The 24,395-nt window shown below is 39.1% G+C and overlaps 1 long non-coding RNA gene and 1 pseudogene across 1 annotated transcript; one reads left to right on the forward strand and one right to left on the reverse strand.

The window, feature by feature from the left end:
* Positions 1-1,161: 1,161 nt before the first annotated feature.
* On the reverse strand, positions 1,162-5,429 carry LOC133376849 (uncharacterized). The gene is made up of 3 exons (XR_009760576.1): positions 5,340-5,429; positions 1,921-2,042; positions 1,162-1,271 (listed from the first exon to the last, which is right to left on the reverse strand). It is a non-coding gene; the product is annotated as an uncharacterized LOC133376849 (long non-coding RNA).
* Positions 5,430-15,263: 9,834 nt separating this feature from the next.
* On the forward strand, positions 15,264-16,528 carry LOC133377958 (olfactory receptor 10V1-like; annotated as a pseudogene).
* Positions 16,529-24,395: the final 7,867 nt, after the last annotated feature.

Genomic DNA, 24,395 nt, shown 5'->3' on the forward strand with positions numbered 1-24,395 from the left:
ATCTTCATGGGCTCCATAATAATAGCAGCATTCAACTCAAGGTGGGGATGACAGACTTTATTCTTTGTTTGGCAAACTTGTCACAGCAGGCCTCTGATGGTTCCAACAGTTTATTTGCTGGGACAGTTGTCAACAGTCCTTTCACCATGTGGAATAGCTCTGAAATCTGGCTACTCGAGGATGTGATGCAGGCAGCAAAGTAAGCCTTCTTTGCTGTTTTCACCATCATGTAATGGGCATGGCTATGTACTCTAGTGGGTGCCCAAGTGTCTTCACATCAAGTTTTGTGCCACTTGCATTCTACCTTCGTCTGATCTGTTTCATAGCTTGGAGCTCTCTGGAAAACCAAGAGGTCTTCTGTGCTCTGCACTGCCAGATGAAACTCAGGATCAGGAGCAATTATGTCGACAGGCTAATGCATCTCGCCATTCCATAGGGAGACCAAGGATGCAGACACATTAGCTGCTTCAAAAGCAACCAAACCATTTTCTCTGGCTTTGATTTACAACATGTTTGCCCATGACTGGACACATTTCCCTTTCCCACAGCTGACCTCAGACCTTTTAGGACCACCCACGGCAAAGTGCTGGGCCAGTCACTGAGTCTGCCCTACAGCAAAGCGTTTTCATTGGACACACCATGGAGAGGAAAGGAGTTGACCTTCCAGTTTTGATTTCGGTTTCAAGCTGATTTCACAGAGAAATGCACTGAGGCTGCATTTCCCCAGCTTTTGGAGTAAAAAGGGGCAGAGTTTGACTAGCGTTGTGTGTCTCCAGCTTCAGAAAACAGAGAAGCACAAGCACAAGTGTGTCTCTACCCCAAGGCATCAACAGGATTGCAGAGATGAGATGGAAGTGGTGTGAGTGTACACACATCAAAGATAAAACTTTATTCAAAACCCATTCACTTCTCTGGGGGGGAAATGAGCATCTGTCTTCAGTCTAAGATTCACCCTGAAGATCTAAGTAAGAATAATTATTTATGACCTAGCAGTACTGGTCATGTTCTTTCCATGTTGATTGCAAGCTATACTGGATGCTGTTCTTTAGCCCATATGTTTGTGGATATTGTTATAAGAGATTGGAAGATTGGACAAGAGTAGATTAATAGGACAAGAATAATGAAAATGGATTTTTATAATATGTGGCAAAGTTGCCAAGCACCTTTATTTTTTGTTACAGAGATTATTGGCTCATTGGCTAGTAAATATCTGAATAGGGACATGCCTTTATTCTCCCACAATCTTGGCTGATGATAGAATCTAGTTCTCTCTGTGTGAAAAAAAATAAGAGACTGCAGTTTTCAAGTGGGACTGAGACAGACATGGACAAAGAGACAGAGTCTGGGCTCCAGCTAAGAGCATTTTTGGAGTTTACTGCCTCTTTCTAGAGATCTGATGTCGTGGCAGTGACTTCTGGCTCTCTGTAGCAGTGTTTAAATTGTCTGTCAACACCTATGCTCAACCCGTATGTTGGTAAATGTTATGAATGCCATAAGCCTCCTGTGACTTATTTCCAAAGGAAACTAAACCCATGCATATGCAGCATCCCCTGGAACCTCTCGTCACTCAGAGAGGTCATGCGAGCATAACAGTATTTCAGGGCTTACTTTTAATCATCAAGTTCTTCAAACTTCTCTCCATCTCCATCTAAGAACAGTCACAAGAGAGTTTGCACTTGCTCATGAAGCCAAACTCCTACACTTCAGAAGAGAATTTCTCACCTGGTTCTCATTCCCTTAAGGGTCTTGGTGTGCTTTATAAGGAAGCTCTTCAGAGCTGGGAATGTGCCAAAGTGCTTCCCTCTCACCCCATCCATATCCAGGTATAAGGAACAGTTCTGAGCTTTGCCACCATTCCTGCTCCATCCCACCACCACTCACATTTCCCTTTCTGGCTGAAGAGCAACAGCAAATACATACCGATTTCCCTTTACAGTCCAGCACCAGGAGTATTCAGGTAAGTCATTTCTGTGGATGCGGATTGTGCTCAATTGTGCTCTTCTCTTTTCCATAACCCTTTCATTCTGTCTTTGTCCTGCAGCCTCAAAGAAATAATAAAATTAACAATAATAAGCCAGCCTTCTCCACCCTCTCCTCTTGTCCTCTCATTCCTTATTATATAAGATTACAGAATGTAAAATCAAAACACACGCTTTATGTGCAGAGTAAAGGAAAAGAGAGAAGCAGCTTCAAATTCATCCAGGTTATTGCCAAACTACCGTTAGGATTGTTCCAAATAAATGGGACCTCTTTTTAAAGAAAAATTATTTATTTATTGTATTTATATACCGCCCCAGAGCTGAAGCTCTCTGGGCAGTTTACAATAACTAAAAACATTAAAAACAGATATACAAATTTAAAAACTCATATTTTAAAAACAATTTAAAACACAATTTAAAACACATCTTTTAAAAACAATTTAAAACACAATTTAAAACACATCTTTTAAAAACAATTTAAAACACATCTTTTAAAAACAATTTAAAACACAATTTAAAACACATCTTTTAAAACACAATTTAAAACACAATTTAAAACACAATTTAAAACGAAAAGGCAAAGCAAGTACACGTTCATTCTTCAGCCAACTGCAATAAGTTGTTTAATTCCTTTTCATTGTGAACCATGTTTTAACCATACAAGCATTTAAATTGAGTGCTTTCTTCCTTCAGTTTTAGCCCATTAAGACTGAAGAAACTATTTTCCAATGTTTTGATGGAATATGATCCTGAAAATATCCTAATCATGACACCATAGGTTTCGCATCCAATTATTTTCTTAATAGGTTTGGCTACTTTAGTCCAAAAGAGTCTTGTCCACTTTCCCTACCATCAAATACGTACATACTTCATCTGAATTGCAAGCAGAGCCAAGAAACCCACTGCCCAAACTTAGATGAATGCTAGATGCCATTAAGAGAATAGCCTGTATGGCTGTGTATACATCCCCCACACAATTCAAGCACATTCTTTCCCCCCAAGGAATCCTGGGAACTGTAGATTGGCCCTCACAGAGCTATAATGCCCAGCACCCTTAACAAACGACAGTTCCCAAGATTCTTTGGGAAGGGATGTGCTTTAAATGTATGGTGTGTACACAGCCTAAGGAAAATAGTTTAAGAGTACATTGGCCTTTTGAGCTTAGGCTCCAGCCCAGTGCACACTTCCTAGAGAGGAAGTCCCATTGAGCTCAGTAAATTGTGCTACATGTGAAATGTCTGTTTGCATTTATTTGCTAACTGGACATTTTGCCTAACTTTTTCATCCTAGCCTGAAGGCTGCGAACATGAATGTTTGCCTGTGTATATTTGTGTGTACAGATATAGAGGGAGAAACAATTCTAACCCCCCCCCAAAGAATAAAAAGTAACAGGTTTAAATTCAGCACCAATGTCACATTTGCAAACGTTTAAAAAGAGGCCAAATAGTTACTCGACCTAAACAATTGGGCTCTGGCCCTGCAACCTAACTCTCCTGTTCCTGTTAATTACATGCGTTCATGCATGCCATCAACCAAGATGAGGGCAGGGGCATCAGCCCCTTAGGGAATCCTCCATCACCATCTTGGTTGAGGCAGGCATGTGCATGTAGCGAGCCTGTCATTCACAGGGATGGGAGAGGTAGGTGGGGCACGTGTGAGGGCTTATTGAAGCCCTTCCTGACTATATTGGGGTGGGTACCTGGGAGCCGACACTGCCATGGATCACAGAATGGGAACACTACTCTCCTACCCTAAGGAGGGCCCTTTCAGGGGCCCCTCTGGGCCACAGGGGCCCTTGGCTAAGGCCCAACCTGGCACTGGCACTGGGTCCACAAACCACAGTTTGGAAACCCCTGGTATAAATGATACTGAGCTATATGGACTAATGGTATGACTTGGTACAGGCAGCATCTTATATAAATTTTCCATGTGAAGAACTGAAGTTGATGAATAGTGACTTTCCAAGGCCACTCAGTCTAAGTTTTGAATCCAGTTGTTCTATGTACAAGCCAGTCATTCTATCCATTGAGGTACACTTAGATATGGAGTTGAGGCTGAAAGTGACTGTGTAAATATTTATTTATGCCAGAGTTACCCTTGGTGAATTCAAACTTTATAAACTTACTTCCAGTTCTCTGAGGGCAGTCATACTGGTGAACATGCCTTGAGGTTTGGGATCTAAATTTGCAAGAATCTTGGTCCAGAGAGATAATTGCCTCCCCATATGGAGCAACTTTCTCTTGGGGAACCAAGTATCTTTCTCTAATGCATGACCTTGTAAAGTCCCAAAACATCATTCATGGCCATCAGAGAATTCTGTTAATTTGTGTGTGTCTCATAAGAGATCTCAGTGTTTTAACAAGTCTCTGAGGCACTCTGTCTTGAAATTATTTGTCTGAACAGAGAGGATGGGGAGAGAACTTTAGCCTTCTTACCTTTTTCTCACCATCTTATCTATAAATCCCAAGAGGATGTTACTTGTTTATATTTAAGAAAGTTATACAGAACTTGCCGAAAAGAGAGGAAGCACCTCAAGGTCCTAAGAGAGAGACCATTTAATTTCAAGGTCAAATATCATCCTTAAAGAACACAGTTGCTGGACCAGAGTTTATTAGCATCACTTTCCCCAAAGATGCAGTGTTTTAGAATTTGAAATAATTCATTGGCATCTAGGATAACTCTTGTCATCTAGGAAGGAGAACAATCTATACCACATTTTCTGATTGATAAACATCAGCACATGCACATGAACACACACCCTGGTAAGCATCCCCAAAACGAATGTTGGTGTCCAATGTGCAGGGCCAGCAACAGACACATTAGAGACATCCACACACCTTGGCTGCTTTGTGGTTTTATTGTGATGTTTTAATCATTTGATTTGTTTATTGGCAAGTTTTCATTCTTTTCCAGGAGTCAGAAGAACATTAGCACAATTGAACAATAATTTAGCAGACATTACAGAGCACCATTATAAACTAGCCTCATAAAATCACATTCAGTCTCTACATCTGTGTTTCCAAATCCATATTCACAACCGTGTTCTTTCTAGAAAAACAGTTTACTTAAACCATTAAGTTATAAAAGAATTTGTTTGTATTGTTCTACCTCTGAGGTTTATCAAACAACTTATTTTTGCTATGAAAAAGGTCTCCAGATGATCTACTTATTTTTTTATCTATTTATTAAAGCATTTATATACCACCTTCTCACAAGACATCAGGGTGGTTTACAGCAACAAAACATTTAAAAGCAATATAGAACAATAACTAAAATGATGGTGGCTATTGAACATTCATCCTGCTATGCTTGCACACAGTTTACACAGAGATTGGACTATGGGTAGAGACATACACTTACTGTTCTGCTAGTTCCAGTCTCCACCACTCTTTTCTGAAAACGGGCACATGACACTAGTTAAACCCCACCCTTAATTCCTCTAAACTATGGTGGGATTGGCTCAAGTGCTTTTTAAAAAAAAATCAGCTTCAAACAGATTTCGTAGCTGATCAAGCCATTGCCCCTCCAGCTGTAGCCAATGGAAACAGTTTGCTGTAGGTGACTAGTGTATTCACAGCCTACATCTGGTGTTTATTGAGCTTTCATTCTGATTGGTTTGTGGGGAGGTTATATGACAATAGACGTGCATCTTACATTCATTTTGATTTGCTGGTGATTTGCTATTCATATGTCTTCCCATTAATCATTAATTCCTCCCACACTTTTCAATGCATTTTCCCCTCACTTTCCTAATTGCAAAATATTTATTTCTTTTTAAAAGAAATTTGTTCTTTTTGAAACTTGTTCTTTTTTAAAGAAATTTGTGGATATATGGAATCTTGTTGTTGCTCACTAGTAAGCACTTCATAAAAAATATAAAGCTCCTTTGCCAACAAGGACAGGATATTCCCCAACAAGAGGGATTTGCTAGAGATTCTCAGGTAGATTTCTCTCTTAAAGGTTTTTATTTTGGGACAGTGTGACCATATATGAACCTAGTACTCTAGAGTTTCTCTACACATATCCTGGCCCATGGCAGTTATTTCTCTCAGTCTCCAAGGATCCTTAATAGTATTTTGAGACCACTTTGTAAGAATATTCTCTTCATTCATTAATAATGAATGGTTACTTTAAATTATTTGTGTATTTTACCTGGATTAAAATGTGAAAACTCCCCCAAACATGATGAGAAGGAAGAGAAATAAAAATTAATTAAAAAGCAAGGATTTCTCATGGCCAGTCAACACCTGGGGAAGGGAAGACGTAGGAGTTCTTACAGAAGTTTTAAGAGCTGTTCCCTCTTCATCAAAGAGCCCCAAGAGCAAACAGCAATAAAAAAAAACAATAATACAATCAATATAATTGCTGGATTCATAGGTAGCCCATATGGGCAACAAACCTTCACCCTAGGTAAACTCAACCCATGCAGGAGCCTGTATAAATACCCACCACCATCAATTGTATAGACATTCTATGGACACTTTCAGGCTGTCACTATTCTGAGGTGGGATTCAATTATGTACACATTTTTGCAAGCAAGTTCTCATCATATAATGCATTTTTGTATATTATTTTCACTCACAGATTTATTTTTATGCATTCTTTCCCCAATGTATGCATTTTTGTAAACATTGTTTGGTTGGAGAACTGCAGTGCTAAATTCAGACAAATGTGAATTTCGAAGGATGGCCGTGTTTTGATTCTCATGTTGTTTCAGAAAGTGCAAATTTGATAATTTCAGCTTTAAATGTGAAATGGTTTAATTTATCCCCCATCCGTGCCTGAGAGGCTGCATCAGCAGTTCTGTCCCCAAGGGCTGTGGAAGGTAAGTTAAAAGGCTCCAGAGCCAGTAGCTATGCAAAGAAGAGACAGCAGCTTCTGATTTATTTTTAATACAGCTACAAAAGACACTCTCCATCCATGAGTATATATGTGAAAGAGGATGCATGTGCTGTTGACCCTAATGCGAATGTTTTAAAAAAGCTAGTGCTGTGTTGAGCCAATAGAACAAGAGATGTGAGAAAAAATATCTTTCATTGCACCAAGTCTAGATCAAAAACGTTTAGTAAGTTTTTCTGACTGTCCTAGGGTGGAATAGTAAGTATATATTTTTAAAATGCATTAATAAATGAATATCCCTCAAAGACAGGAGAAACAAAACAAAACATAATGGAATATGTATTAATATGCCAAATGCACACTAACACCACACAGTGAACGCTAAAGAGAGAGAAATGGTAAAATTAAGTTCCAAGCTTCTTTAGAAAAAAATGGGAGACAGAATACCATGTGCCAGATATCAGAAACAACAACCTTACCCCAAATATATAATAATAATAATAATAATAATAATAATAATAATTTGTTGTAGTTATTAACTGCTTTTCTATCCCATCCTTCCTCCTGAAGGAGCCCACAAATTGCATAAAGAACACCCAAACCTCTGATGTAAAACATGATCTGTTCTGCTTTCGTTAGTTGTGCGTTCAGTACTGCTATGCCTGTATTGTTCTGGTTTGCAGTAAACCAAGAGGCTAGACTAGCAGGGGCACCCAAGGTGGAATAGTCAAAGCTGAGACACCAGACTAAGATGCATCCAGACTCAGAGGAAGGCAATGGTAAACCACCTTTGAATACCTCTTACCATGAAAACCCTATGAATAGACTATCCAAAATGAAACACGAGATAGTGGTGGAAGATGAGACCCCCAGGTCAGAAGGCACTCACTGAGCTACTGGGGAAGAACAAAGGACAAGTACGAGTAGTGCTGTGACTGATTACACAACTGTGTCAAAGCCGAAAGGAAGCCCAGAGGCTGTAGTGCACAGATTCAAAAGGAGAGTCTGGATTTGTACAACATACACAATAGAAACATGGGATGTGAGAAGCATGAACCAGGGGAAATTAGAAACTGTAAAGAAAGAAATGGAACGTATCAATGTTACAATACTTGGCATGAGTGAATTAAAATGGACGGGAATGGGACACTTTCAATCAGGCAACTACAAAATATTTTATGCAGGAAATGAGAAATTAAGAAGAAATGGGGTTGCTCTAATAGTGAGAAGCGATGTAGCAAAAGCAATTAGGAGCTATCATGCAAGGTCTGAGTGAGTGATATCAATGAGACTTAATGGGAAACATATTAACATACCCATCATCCAAGTCTATGCTCCAACGACAAACACAGAAGAAGAGGAAATGGAGAGATGTTACACAGAAGCACAGAAAGAAATTTATCACACACCAAAACAGGATCTCTGATAATCATGAGGGACTGGAATGCAAACATAGGGAACAGAGAAGAACTAGAAATTGTGGGGAAATGGGACTTAGGAGATAGAAATGAAGCAGGAGAGAGACTTTTTGAATTCTGTGAAGCCAGTAATTTGTTTCTTCCAGACACATTTTTCAAGTAATGAGAAAGACAATTGTACATGTGAACATCACCAGATGGTCAATATAGGAATCAAATTAATCATATAATTGGAAGCAGAAGGTAGAGAAGTTCCAAACTTTCTGTGAAAACAAGACCAGGGGGAGACTGTGGTACAGATCATGTACTGGTAATGTCGAAAATCAGAGTAAAGCTAAAGAAGAAGAACAAACCAATCATAATGCCAACATACAATTTAAATAATATCCCAGAAGAATTTAAAGATCAAATAAGGAACAGATTTGAGGCTTTAAACCTAGCTGATAGAGAGCCAGAAGAACTATGGAGTGAAGTCAGAGACATTATCAGGCAAGAATGCAAAAAGACAATACCTCTAGTTAAAAAGAGAGAAAGACCTCAATGGATGACTGACGAAACTTAAAATGGTTAAGGACAGAAGGAAACCAAAAGCAAGAGAACCCTAAATGCAATAATACAGCGACTAGTACGTAGGGACAAAGAGAACTACTACAATAATTATTGTATAGAAATAGAAGAGGATAATAAAAAGGTAGAACAAGAGTTCTGTACAACAATTATTGTACAGAAATAGAAGAGGATAATAAAAAGGTAGAACAACAACCAAAAGATCAGAGAAATGAAAGGGAAATTCAAACCAAGAGTAGGGATGTTGAATAATCAACAGGGGAACACACTGACTGACCGAGATAAAATAAAAGGAAGATGGAAGAAATACACTGAAGTACTATATAAAAGAGATGGAAGGATGACAGATTCATTCATGGAGGAACAGTATGAAAAAGAACCAGAAATTTTAGAATGTGAGGTGAAAGCTGCTCTTAAAATACATGGAAGAAACAAATCACCAGGAATAGATGGCATACAAATAGAGTTACTACAAGTTACTGAGATGGAATCTGTCCAAAGTTTGACAAAAAATTGTCAACAAATATGGAAAATAAAACAGTGGCCCACAGACTGGAAGCGTTCAATATACATCCCGATTCTAATCCCAGGGAATGCAATAATTATCAAACTATTGCCTTAATATCCCATGCAAGTAAAGTAATGCTCAAGATTCTACAACAAAGGCTCTTATCATATATGGAGCGAGAAATGCCAGATGTCCAAGCTGGATTTAGAAAGGAAAGAGGCACCAGAGATCATATTGCAAACATATGTTGGATAATGGAACGGAACAAGGAATTTCAGAAGAAAATCACCCTGTGTTTTATAGATTACAGCAAAGCCTTTGACTGAGTAGATCACAAAAAAATGGAATGCTTTAAAAGAAATGGGGGTGCCACAGCATCCGATTGTTCTGATGTGCAATCTATACTCTGGACAAGAGGCTACTGTAAGTACAGAATATGGAGAAACCGATTGGTTCCTAATCGGAAAGGGTGTGAGACAGGGGTGTATTTTATCACCTTATTTGTTCAATCTATATGTAGAACATATCATATAGAAAGTGAGATTGGACCAAGATGAAGGAGGTGTGAAAATTGGAGGGAGAAATATCAATAATTTAAGATATGCAGACAATACCATACTACTAGCAGAAACCAGTAATGATTTGAAACGAATGCTGATGAAAGTTAAAGAGGAAAGTACAAAAGCAGGACTACAGCTGAACGTCAAAAAGACTAAAGTAATAACAACAGAAGATTTATGTAACTTTAAAGTTGACAATGAGGACAATGAACTTGTCAAGGATTATCAGTACCTTGGCACAGTTATTAACCAAAATGGAGACAATAGTCAAGAAATCAGAAGAAGGCTAGGACTCGGGAGGGCAGCTATGAGAGAACTAGAAAAGGTCCTCAAATACAAAGATCTATCACTGAACACCAAAGTTAGGATCATTCAGACTGTGGTATTCCCAGTCTCTATATATGGATGTGAAAGTTGGACAGTGAAAAAAGTGGATAAAGGAAAAATCAACTCATTTGAAATGTGGTGTTGGAGGAGAGCTTTGTGGATAACATGGACCGCGAAAAAGACAAATAATTGGGTGTTAGAACAAATTAAACCAGAACTATCACTAGAAGCTAAAATGATGAAACTGAGGTTATCATGCTTTGGACACAAAATGAGAAGACATGATTCACTAGAAAAGACAATAATGCTGGGGAAAACAGAAGAGAGTAGAAAAAGAGGAAGACCAAACAAGAGAGAGATTTATTTCATAAAGGAAGCCACAAACCTGAACTTACAAGATCTGAACAGGGTGGTTCACGACAGATGCTACTGGAGGTCACTGATTCATAGAGTCTCCATAAATCGTAATCAACTTGAAGGCACATAACACGCACATACACAATTGCTTAGAAAGTGAACAGTGAGAACTTAAAATGGCTATTTCCTACTGCTGATGGCTTCAAAAAGGCAGTAAAAGGCTCTATTGAGAATGACCCCATAGATTTAGGGGGTCGATGAATCTGTCAATTTTTCTGTTTCTTATTTTTGAGTTCTCTTGTTCAGTTCTCCACATTTCTGCATCATTTTGTGATTTTTTTTAAAAGACCTCATGAAAAGTTGTCAGCATTATAGTGCACATTTCTCCGAATACACACATTTGTGTGCAATTTTTCCTAATACATTTTTGTATTGTATGCAAGGAATTTCCCCTAGTATAACACATTTGTGTATTGTATTTTCACAAATATATGCATTTTTATGCACACTTCCCCTAATTTACGCATTCTTGTACACATTTTCTAGTTGGAAAACTGCATCACAAAATTCAGAGAAGTGCCAATTTTGAAGGTTACATGCGTTTTAGTTTGTGTATTGTTTCAGGAAGCATGAATTAGGTAGGCTCCTGTTAAATTGCACATCAAATCAAAATTTACCCCCACCCTTGCCTTAATTCTTCCCTGCCCATCACTTTTCAGCACCCCCCATCCAACCCCAAATGTTGGAACAGAATGTAATAATCAGCCTTAAAATGTCATAATACATTGTATTGTTTTATTGCTTTCTTGTGTAATGCAACAGAAATACATCTTTTAAATCTATTAAGAGCCGGTGCAGAAATTCCAAAGTGCTGCAGCAGATTGCCACCAGCTGGATTGTTGGCTTAATAAGGACCTGAAAGTGTTCCAGGCTGTGCTGCTGCTTAAAACTATTTTATACGTTATTCCCTGGCAAATGTGTGTTTTCTTCTGGCTATACACATGAGAGCGGGGAACAGCCTATCGTGGCTCTACACTGTGGGAACCTGCGTCACATAAACACTAATAAACTGCAAATTTCCATATAGACATACTATATTTTTAATTAACATCATTTGTAAATTTGTGTTAAAATGTAACACATGAAGTGGCCTATCATTGCAAGTTACTGCCCCTACTTCTTTTCCTGCAGTCATCTTCCTGCCAGCAGTCTCAACTGGCACAGTATCATTTTCAATGGTTGTGTTCATCCCAGCCCTTTCCAATGCTATGAATAATGATACCTGTCATCCTTCCACTTTGAGCAGTCCCTACCCATTCCACACTGACTACTCTGTTGCCATTGTGTTCTATTGTAGTTGCCCTTATATTCTAAAGCCTTGTTGTTGCTATCATACAGAACAAAGACTGTTCCCATGTGAATTGTTTGTCAGATTCCATAGTCTGGGGATAAAAGGCAAATCCTGGTAGATTAGGGGGAGGAGGATTTGTGTGTTCCAAATGCACAGAATGAATTGATGCATTGTAAAATAGATAAAATTATTTTGTTGTTATTGTTGTTTTTATACCTCATCTTTCCTCCAATAGGAGCCCAGACTGGTTAACAACAACCATAAACATACAATCAGCATAAAACAATAACAGGTCCATTAGTTGTTTCAGAGCATTCTAAACTTGCAGTTTCTAAACTCTTCAAGACCTATCCATGCAAATATAAAACAGAGCAAGCAGTTATATGTCTGATGTCATATGGGATTTTTCTAAAGCAAGAAAGAGGCTTGAGATTTTTTTAAAGGTTGTTTTTAAGATTGCAAGCTGTAAATTTAGAACTGCTTCATCAAATGAGCAGTCAGTAGCATGAACCACTTCACACAACTACATTTATCAGTTGATCAATACAGCTATACAGTTAGCAATTTCTCTCTGGCATACAGCTTCAGGCTGAAATGTCAAGCTGTTACAAGTTAAAACAAGGCATCAATCCTTCACACAGGCTGCTAAAATCTAACTGAAGTCCTGCTGAATCCAAAAAGGTTGCTTCCAGATGACCTGTTTATTGAGCATTCATTCTGATTGTTTATGCCAAGTATACAGGGAAGTTAGATGATGTTGCATCAAGCAAATGTTATCCCATAATTTCCAGTGCATTTTCTTGTCACTTTCTTTATCACAAAAGGTCCCATGGGGAGGGGAGGGGAGCAGGTTTGAAACTAACTTTCATTGTTGAACCTGAATTTGAAATATGTTATTGGATCCCACCCACAAAATAGAAACAGTCTGGAAGCACTGACAGTGTATGCTTGCAGCTCTAATGAGTTACCAATTTCTCCTTCTCTGGTTCCTCTAAAATGTGGAGCCAGACACTGATAATAAAAATTTAAGTTTCATAATGCCAGACAAGAAAATTTCTTTCATTTATCAACCTAGCGATTTTATAAACAGCATAATCATTGTTTAATTTTAATGGATGTAGACACTTAAGTGAATAACTTATCCTAAAAGTCTGGCCTCAGGTCCTATTAATACCTGCCTGGAGTAGTCTGAACTTAAATATTAAAGTAGAAGTTGATCAGCTTCATATTCACTATCAAGCCTGCAACACCATCGCAGGTTAATTGCAATGTAATTCATTAGTGGAACTTAATTTTCTGGTTGCAATGCAGGCTTCTCAGTAGTGTAGCCTTCTCTCCTCCTTTTTTAATATAATTTTTATTAATTTCTTTAAACTCAAAAACATAGCAAAAGAAGAAATATATATAAGGATATATATGTATATATACAGGACTTCCAGTCGGTTGTTGATGGATGCTCTTTCATGCTCTCCCCCCGACCAAGTTAATAATAACTTTTATTAGCCACTGTGAGTCAGCAACATAGAATTAGGGGGTGAGCTAACTCTTTACAGCCCTTACAGACAAAGAAAATGAAAGTAACCAACTACTTACAACTCTAGTCAAGCTGTATATATACACATACATGTGTGTGTGTGTGTATACAGAATTCATCATAACATTTTCACACATCGATTCCTTATATTCAGGTGTTAAGTTGGGCCTCCATTTATGCTGTATAGTAAATTAATTAGATATTTATTAATTTCTAATTTTTTCCCTTTTGCCTTCACAGGATCATTTCAGGGAGCTTGGTTCAACTTCCTTGTGAACTATCCATCAAATGTTCCATATCTAAGAATATGCCATTGGCACTATTGGACCCTCAGCCTGTTCACTGATAAATCCAATAAAATCAAACCAACCAGCTGTGAAATTGTCTCTCTTTCTTATATCTTACATCTTTATTTTATCCTTAAGCTTTTCCAGTAATGCTGTGTTCTGTACCATACAATACCAATGCTCTGTACTAACACCTGCTAGAACCTTCCCAAATTGAGCTACGGTGAATCGTGCCACCAATAATAAAAAATTGATTAATTTCTTATTCTATAATTCTGAATCTTCATTCAGGAACAGGTTCAATAGCATCATTTGTGGGGACAAAATAATCTGCTGTTGTACTATCCATCCTATTTCTCCTGCAGCTGTTGCCCAGAACTTTTGAACTTTTCGGCACTCCCACCACATATGCAAATAGGTACCTATTTCCATACAGCCCCTCCAACAGAGAGGTTGTATTGCTGGTTGTGTAAATGAGATCTTTCTAGGTGTCATATACTAGTATTAGTGAGAGCTTTCTAGGTTTAATAGATAGTGAAGTAAATGGTGGTTTGTTCCACAAAGTCACCCAGTCTTCTGTATCTATTTGAATATCCATTTTTCACTCCCACCACATTTTTAAATCTAGGGTGTCTCCATTTGTCTTATCTATTAAAATCTTATAGATATATATTAGATATCACCCCCTTAGAACAGTCAGAATAGTTCATCATACATTTTTCAAACCTGGATGGTCTATGGATTGCACTTTCCTTTACCATTGGACTATTTAAACATCTTTCAGCTGCTTCCAAAACATTCATGGGAGTGGGATCTCCTACAACCGATTTTTCAGTTGTTCCTCATTTAATGGGGTGCCTTTTATATAAAAGTCACTAAGATTATATAATCCCTTTGTACCCTACCCGAAAATATTATGTCCTATTCTTATTAAAAAATGAAGGGTGGAATGCTAAGGGAATCACTGAAAGTGTAACTGAGGTCAATACTGCTGCTTTCTTTATCCAAGCCGGAAACATTGTTTGTGTGAATTTATTTTCCATTCTTGACACAATATGAAGCATGGTTTTTAGAAAAAAGAATCAAATTTAATGGAATACTATTTACTTTAGTCTGTTCAAGAGTGAGCCAATGTTTTTCCATATCTCCCAAAATAGATGGAATCATATGACCTATTTGGTTCACAAAATAATGTAATTCCAAATTCAGAAATCCTCACTCCCCTATTTTTGTTGTTGAATATAATCCTTTTTTACTAACCCTTATCATCTTTTGGCCAAATATAAATTGGTTGAACTGTTGTTGCCATATTCCTAATTGCCTTAATGGTATCTCAATTGGGAGCACTTGAAACAAGTATGTCAATTTTGGCAATATAATCATTTTAGTCATGGCCAATTGATCCATCAATGTATTATTAGCCTTTTCCCATCATTGTACATCTTTGCTAATTATCTGCCATGCCCTCCCATAATTCTCCTTATACAAGTTATTAAAATTTCTAGGAATCTGAACTCCCAGATATCTTAACATAGCATGACAAATATTTTGTTGAGAGGATCCTTTGGGCTGCAGAAGGTATGTTAAAACAAATGGCCTCTGATTTATCAAAACTGACCCTTCACCCTGCTGCTGTTCCACTTGATTTGAATTCCTTTTTAATTGTTACTGCAGGTTGATGTGGGTCTGAAATAGGAAGAACATCAGCAGCATAAAGCCCTATTACATAGTCTTGCTCGCCAGTTTTAACCCCCATACCTTCTAATGATGCAGTTGAATTGCTAATGGCTCCAATGCTAAAATAAACAAAAATGGGGAGAGCAGACATCCTTTCTTTCTAACCCACAACAGAACTTACATTCAGGTTTATATGGAGACTGAAAACTGGAATTAATACAGTTTCACTTCCATCCATTCATAACCCTTCCAAACATGAGACAGCTGATTTTCTGGGGTTTTCTGATTCTGCACTTGCTCAGTCTATTTGGGAATACTGCTATCGTTATCATCTACACTGCACATTTGCTTCACGCCCCTAAATATTCTTTCTTTGCTAACCTGGCATTTTTGGAGATTGCCTATTCTTGGTACCATTGCCCCACTAACTCTGGCTAACTTTGCTTCTGTGAGAAAAAGAATCAATTTCCTTGGCTGGCTGTGGTACCCAAATTTTCTTTACCTTCCTGTGGGCCTCTGATTGTGTCTTGCTAGCGATCATGGCATATGACTGCTATGTGGAAGTCTGCCACCCACTAAGCTACACTGTCATTATGAGCTGGAGACTGTGTATGATTGTTGTAGCTGGGACATTGGCCATGACTTGCTTGTTTGATATTCAGTTATTTGTCCTCATGTTGACCCTGCCTTTCTGTGGCAATAAGGTAATCAATATTTTTGTGTGTGATTTCCCTGTCGTCATGAAACCAGTGTGTGGAGATAGACGTGTCCATCAAACTGCCCTTTTTATAACCAGTGTTATCCTGACCATCCCTTTCCTGCTAATCTGCATCTCCTATGTTTTCATTGTGACCACCATCTTGCACATCTGCTCTGCCACAGGCTGGCAACGGGCTTTCTCCATCTGCTCCTCCCACTTAATGGTTGTCCTTCTGCAGTACAGCTGTGGTAGTTTAATATATCTGCATCCCAGCTCCAGCTACTCACCAGAAGAAGGCGGGGCATTGTCTGTGATGTACACCTTTCCTGTACTGAACCCCTTGATCTATAGCATGAGGAACAAAGAGTTAAAATATGCACTGATCAGAACCTTGAAAAGAACAGAGCTGCCTCAGAAAAAATGACAGGATTAGATCATGACCAGGAAATAGCACACTAGCTATGGTAACAATATGGTGGAACTGAAAACAGGTCAGTGAGGATGGATGCAAGCTGTCTGCATGCTTTACAGTATCTCAAGGCTACAGCTGCCTCTCAAAAGGAATGTTTGTTGCCTGCAGCAGAAGTTGTACCAATGCATCATGTGGCCAGTGGCCCTCTGTTGACCTGAATTCAGCATGGGTACTCTTGAAGAAAATGCATCAAATGCCTGATGGAAAGCAAGTAGAACAATAGCTGAACTAGTCATACTACTGAGTTCTGTTTTGATGGGCAGAAGAGCCTGTATATGTTTCCAGTCACAGAGAAGGAATTAATACATTTTATTCAGTGGCCTGACCATAGTGTGAGGCACACAGAGGGAAAGTCATTCAAGAAGGGACTGGAAGTATGTCAGCAAAAGAGGCAGACATTAACCTCAAACCAGACTGGCCAGAGAAGTCTCGATAGACCGGCACATGAAATTTGGATAAACTGGTATTCATCCAAAAAACTATACTGAAATGGTTGATTGATGGAGATATTTTCATGTATAAATGCACACACTAATATTTGCACACTGAGATTCAGTGGGATGAAGATTCCACACTTTCTTTGTGACATCAGGAATATAAGAGGATCACTCATGCTGTTGATAATTGTTCTAATATATAACACACTAGATTACGGTAAAACAAAATCCCCTGCTATTTGGGGGGAAAGTGAGATGCAGATAGTGGGTTACATTTTCTCTAACTTTCTTTTTTTTTTTTTTTTTTTTCAATAATTTTTATTCAGATTTTCATAAAACATACAAGACAAAATCATAAAACATTCAAAGACAAAAAACAAAATCAAAAATAGTTAAACAAAAAGAAAAAAAGAAAAAAAAAATAAAGAGTAAAATATTGACTTCCCATTTGTCAAAGATCAAATCAGTTATAAGTCTATAATATATAACAATCCTGTCTCTTAAGTCATATTATAAAATCACTTTCCTCCAGTAGTTATCTTACTTAATCATCAAATCTCATAAACATTACTTTATTCTTTCCACAAAAAGTCAAAGAGAGGTTTCAATTCTTTAAGAAATATATCTATCAATTTTTTTTTCCAGATAAGCATATCGATTAATCCATCTCATTACTAATTATGATAATCTTATTGTCATAACCATAGTCAAAATAAACATTTCAATTAATCCATCACATCAGAATCTGTTAGGTTCAATAATTTCAGTAGCCATTGTTCTATTATCTCTATTAGTTCCATTTTCCATCTTCCATCTTCAGTAGTCTTGTTAAGTCCGGTAATTTCAATATCCAATCTTCCATTATCAGTATTCCATAATAATCTTGCTGTCAAAGCCATAGTCATATAGTAAGAGTCTGATGGGGATTACCTCTATCCCAAATATTTTCTTGCCATCCATTCTGAATAAGTTGCTGAAATACTGCTGTAAAATCATATCTCTGTTCTTTTTTTCAAAATACACTGGGTCATCTCTTAAAAGTTTTTCCATTGTCACATGGCTGCAGTTAATTCCATAGATTTTCTCTATATTGGGCTCCATCACATCATTCCAGTCCAGAAGATTATCCATGCCATTGATAACTTTATCTCTAGAATCTTCATTCATTTCTTCAGAGATAACATTGAGTTCCAAACAATAGATTTTATTTCTAAAGTCCATAGACTCCAAATCTTGTTCCTGTTCCACGTTGGTTCCAATCTCCGGGATCTCCTCTCTCACAGGGACCCCTATTCCAGTCTCCAGGGTCTCCTCTCTCACAGGGACCCCTGTTCCAATCTCCGGGGTCTCCTCTCTCACAGGGACCCCTTCCAGGGTCACCTCTCTCACAGGGACCCTTATATCTTTAATCTCCTGCTTCATTTTACTCAATTCAATTTTCGTTATCTCAATCTCATCCATTATTTTCTGAAACATAGTTATTTCCAGATTTTCAGCCACTTTCTTAATTGCCATTTTAAAAGAAAAATATAGGAAAACCACTTCTTATTTCAGCAACAATTGGGTTAATACTCCAAACTTGGTGACATCACAGTATAAACAGAGCAGACAGCCTTATCTCTCCAATAGTTAAGTAAACAAAATGCAGTTCCCAGGATCGAAACAATTAATGGCAATCGTCAAGAAACAGATTCGTCAAAATAAAATAGACCAAAAAGAGAGTAGTCTCAAAACAGTATAATATTTTTCAAAATAAAAATCTGGAATAGAAATCCCTCTTCTGTGTATATCTTTAGAATGCAAATCCAGGACAGCTTTTTGCAACAAAAACAGAGATAAGCTATTAATTAGTGCGTAGCAGAGAGAAGTTATGGCTCCCCAGTGAGATGTCAAAAACTGATCAATCTGGCAAATCTCTTTTAAACAGCAACAATTTAAGTCAAGTAAAAGAAAAATATAGAAAGAAGGGTGCTTGCCTGTTAGTGCGTTCTCTCTTAGAAGATAAGATGAACGTTCGCTTTAACAGATAGAGCTTGCTGTTGAAAATCCGTCCCACCTTCGTCGGCTGGACCTCGTCCCATAAATTAATGAGATCTGGTCGTCCCAACAAAAATAGGCTTTGAGGTTAATCTCTTCGTTTCTCCCTACCCGGGAGAAGTTTAATCAGTCAAAAAAAAAAGAAAAAACTGACTGATATATCTGAATAAGCTTCTTTTGAGGCAGGAGCCCGTCTCAAAAGCAGGCACAGGCTAAGTCACCCTTCCCGGAAGTCCATTTTCTCTAACTTTCTTGTAAGAGTGCTGTCATATTAATTTGGAGATGGTCTGGCTGTAGAGATGGAAAGGTGCAAGAAAGGGCAACCAAACTTTAGCAGGCAGCTGGATCAACTCCCATATGAAGAAAGCTTACAATGTCTGGGGCTTTTTGGTTTAGAAAAAAGGGCAAGTAAGCTAAGGGGGGTCATGACTGAAATGCATTACATTACGCATGGTGCAGAGAAGTGGATAGAGAGAAGTTTTTCTTCCTCTTAACACTAGAAACTGGGGTCACTGAGCGAAGCTGAATGGTAGAAGATTCAGGACAGACAAGGAGTACTTATTCACACTACCCACAATTTTACTACCACAAGATGTCATGACCATCATTTTTAATGCTATAGACAAATTCATGAAGGATAAGGCTGTCAATGACTACTAGCCATGTTGCTTGTATATTACCTCCAGGATCAGAGGTAGCACGTCTCAGAATACATGTTGCTGGCGGGAGGGCCCTTACCTTCATGTCCTACTTATGCAGAATTTCCCAGGCATCTCCAAGGAGGTCTGGGGAAAAGAAGCCTGCCTGAAACACTGGAGAGCTGCTGCTAGTCACTGTAGACAATGCTGAGCTAGATGGACCAATAGTCTGCCTCAGTATAAGGCAGCTTCTTATGTTGTGGGCCTTTTATTGGTTTCTGGCTGATTACTGTGGGATATAGAAGGCTGGACTACAAAGCCCTTTAGTCTGATCCAGCATGGCTCTTCTTGTATTTTCATGTCTTTATTTCAAGTCTCATTTCTATCTTAAAATTATTATGGTTTTAATTACTATTAATATGCAAGGAGTACACTGGTTCCTGATGAAGGCTGGTGGCTCCATTATCAGTGAGGCAGTGAATCCTTTCAACAATCCATCCAAGGTGCTTTAAGCTTGAACAGCTCCTTGATAGTTGAGACTAAAACCTGGGGAGGATTCACTGCTCCATTGACATCAGAGCCACCAGCCTCCACTGTTGGTTCCTGTTCAACCTACACTTCATAATTAGACTTATATTTCCAGTATTCTGTCCTCCAAAGGAATCTGATTTTGAAGTGGCAATCATTAAATTCTTACTGCCTGGATAAGTTGGCACTGGTGGTGGTGTGTGGGTTAATCAGAAACATCACTATGCATCCTTTGACCTCTTGTTGAAGTGATTCATCCCAAATCTGCCTACCCAAGATGACACTAGCAGGCTTTAGCATCATGATAGAACTAAGCTGTGACTTTCCAGATGTTGTTGGATGCCAGCTCCCAACAGAACCATCCAGCATGGCCAATGGTCAGGACAGAAGGATGAGAGTTGTCATCCGGAAACAAACAGAGGGTCACACGTTCCCCAAACATACCACAGAACTAGCACAGATGTACAAATGTTCCTTGGGTGACTGAGCCTAGAGCTCGTACTCAGAGCTTGGAAAAGTTACTTTTTTGAACTACAACTCCCATCAGCCCAATCCAGTGGCCATGCTGGCTGGAGCTGATGGGAGTTGTAGTTCAAAAAAAGTAACTTTTCCAAGCTCTGCTGTACCTGATAAAGAGTTAGCAAGGTTCTATATGTGCAGGTTTTAGAAAAACACATGAAAGCAAACTCACATGTACAAATGTACATCTAGGCTGTGACTGAAAGCTCTACATGTTTTAAATGTTCACTCACATTCTGCTTGAGATCTGCTGGAGAGGCTCTGCTGGTAGTTCCAGGTTTAAGTGAAATCCAAGGGTCAGTTACCTGGGCGAGGGTCTTGTTAGCAATAGCACTCCATCTGGAAGTTAGGCTGGTGGCAACATTGTAGGCACCATGTGAAGACCTGCCTCTTCATTTCAGGCTTTTAACAATTGGAATCTTGGTCTGTAGTTTGGGACACTGACAGATTACTGATGTGATCTGATATGTTAATATTTTGTTTTATGTACATACTTGCTGTAACCCCACCTGGGGTCCTGCAATGAAGGGTAGGCTATAGTGTTTTTTAAAAAAAAATTATCATCAGTGTCAGACAATCGTCCCTGTGTATTGCATCAGGGTCCCTGGATATGCTCTGGAACCACTGGACAAGGAAAATGATGATTTGAAGAAATGTATATGCAAGTGGAGAGCTGCAAAAATTTGCTGTTTGTGTGTGTATGTATTCTGTGTCAATTCCCCGCTCACATCTTACATTGATTCAAATTCACCCCTCATTCAAACTTACAGTGATGTAATCATCCAACTGCTGCTTTATTTATTTATTTAATCATCCATCCATCCATCCATCCATCCATCCCATTTATGAATTGCTTCCCATGAGAGATCCAAAAATAATTTACAATATAATAAAACATATATAAAACAGGTACATATACAAAGACAGTTAAATATATATATATATATACAGAGAGAGAGAGAGAGAGAGAGAGAGAGAGAGAGAGAGATTTAAACAATAATAGCACATACATAAAATCAACTCAGATCCAATACAGGTATCATTTGGTACCTGTATGCACAACACCAGGGGCAGGGAAAGTTTTTGGCTCCGTGGGCACACTGACAGGTGGATGGGGCAACCCACCTGTCAATCACATGGCTCCATTATGACATTACACAATTTACAGGTGGGTTGTTCTGTCAAAATCTCTTGCCCTTTGGGAGTCTTCCTGTGTTTTTTCTTTCTATTCCCAATGTCAGTGGTGGAAAAGAGATGCACAGGGCAACTTCAAAGAGCAGCGTTGGGAAGGAAAAGCAGTTTTCATTGAATGGAAGGCATGCTCCTACTGCCCATCAGCTGATGGGTGTTTGGGAGTGCACCTTGGTCCAGCAAAGGAACGATCAGGTGCCCACTTTAAGCTTCCTATTGTTCCTATGAAGCTCTGCCCTTACCTGCCTCAGACCTGGTGCTATGTATGACATCAGGGGTAGAATGGGTGGATGGGGCTTCCCCAAAATGGCCTTGCGGAACAAATGGGGAGACCTGGTGGGCCAAGTCTGGCCCACGGGCCAGAGCTTCCCATCCCTGTACTACTTAATACACTAAGAATATGAGACACCAACTTGTTCATAAATAATCTAGAGTTAGGAGTGAGTAGTGAGGAGGCCAAGTTTGATACTAAATTGTTCAGGGTTGTTAAAACAAAACAGGATTATGAAGAGTTCCAAAACGACCTCTCCAAACTGAGAGAATAGGCTGTAAAATGGTAAATGCAATTCAATGTAAACAAGTGTAAAGTTATACATAATGGAGCAAAAAAAGCATACTTTAAAAATACACTCATGGGGTCTGAACTGGCAATGACTGACCAGGAACGAGACCTTGAGGTCGTAGTGGATAGCTGAATGAACCAGTGTGTGGCAGCTGTGAAAAAGACAAATTCCATGCTAGGGATCATTAGGAAACATATTGAAAATAAGACTGCCGGTATCATAATGCCATTATATAAATCTATGGTGCAACTCACTTGGAATACTGTGTATAGCTCTGGTTGCCTCACCTCAAAAAGTATTTTGTAGACTTGGAAAAGGTTCAGAAAAGGACAACCAGAATGACAGAGGGGATGAAGTGACTCCCCTGTGAGGAAAGGTTGCAGCATTTGGGGATTTTTAGTTTAGAGGAAAGGCAAGAAACAGGTAACATGACAGAAGTGTATAAAATTATGCATGGCATGGAGAAAGTGGATAGAGAGATGTTTTTCTCCCTCTTGCATAACATTAAAACTCATGGACATCCAGTGAAGCTGAATGTTGGAAGAAAAAAAATACTTCTTTACACAGTGCAAAGTTAAACTTTGGAATTTGCTCCCCTAAGAGGCAGTGATGGCCACCAACCTGGATGGGTTTAAAAGAGGATTAGACAAATTCAAGGAGGAAAAGGCTGTCAGTGGCTACTAGCCGTGACGGTTATGCTCTGCTTCCATAAGCGGAGGCAGTATGCTTCCAAATACCAGTTGCTGGGAATCTCAGGAGGGGAGAGTGCTCTTGCACTCAGGTCCTGCTTGCAGGCTTTCCATGAGCGACTGGTTGGCCACTGTGAGAACAGGATGCTTGACTAGATGGACCATTGGCCTGATCCAGCAGGCTCTTCTTACGTTCGCTGCCTAAAAAGACTCTAGAACTCTTAGTATTTAGGCTCTGTGGAAGCTAATGGCTGGGTGCAGAAGGCCAGCATTAAATAATCTTGCACCTCAGAAGTACCTGGTGACTGATAAATCTTTTCTCTTCCCCTTCTGCTTGTTAATCTACTCAGCTGAAAAGCTAAAAGTACTCTCATCAGGCTGTGCAACATGGAGCATCAGTAGCCTTGGATGTATATGTTGCACCAAGAATTGGTGACACAGCTGGGAAGAGAACAAATGTTTCTTACTAGCAGGGCTTTGTCTGTGGGGTGGCTTACAGTCACAGGTGTGAATCCTGTCCAGAGCATTCATTCTCCACTCCTGACTCTCACTTCCTACAAGGCACACTTCTGAGTGCCAATTAAATGTCACTACCAGACCTCCCACTTGAGAGTGGGTATGTGCTAAGCTGGGTATATGCTACAAATTATGTTCTACCTGGGTCTCTTCCCAAATGTATAAACATTTGAAGGAACTTACAGGTGTGTGTTCTCCTCTTCTGTACAGGAGGTGCCCTCTGTGTCGGTGCTGGAATATGCCCTACCACAAAGACCTCCACAGGCCCGAGAAGAGGAGCAGGACCTTTCAGAGCGGGCACTACCCAGGCGGTCATCCTCGCCAGTTATCGGGAGCCCTCCTGTTAGGGCTGTTCCCATTGGAACCCCACCTAAGCAGCCCATCATGCCCAACTTTAACCAGCAGGTATTGCTTCTCTCTTCCAGAATGAGGGAGGGTGGGTCTGAGATGGCAGCTTCAGGGAGGAGCAGGATAAAAATAAAAGGCTCTCTGTGGTGTGGTGTGCAACACAGGGATTGTCATAGAGTGCTCAGTTTAGCATCTCTAGAGGCAAGTGCTTTCTTCTGTCCATTGCCTTGTCTGCTTGGAATGCTTGCTTACTTGCCCCTCTGCTCTGCTTTGGATGCCAAACTGTCCTGTGGTCCAAGTTTGTCTTCCATCATCTCTGGCAAAATGGGAAAATAGCATTCATTAAATGTTTG

This window comes from Rhineura floridana, chromosome 2 (genome assembly GCF_030035675.1).
Source record: "Rhineura floridana isolate rRhiFlo1 chromosome 2, rRhiFlo1.hap2, whole genome shotgun sequence".
NCBI classification, from domain to species: Eukaryota; Metazoa; Chordata; class Lepidosauria; order Squamata; family Rhineuridae; genus Rhineura; species Rhineura floridana.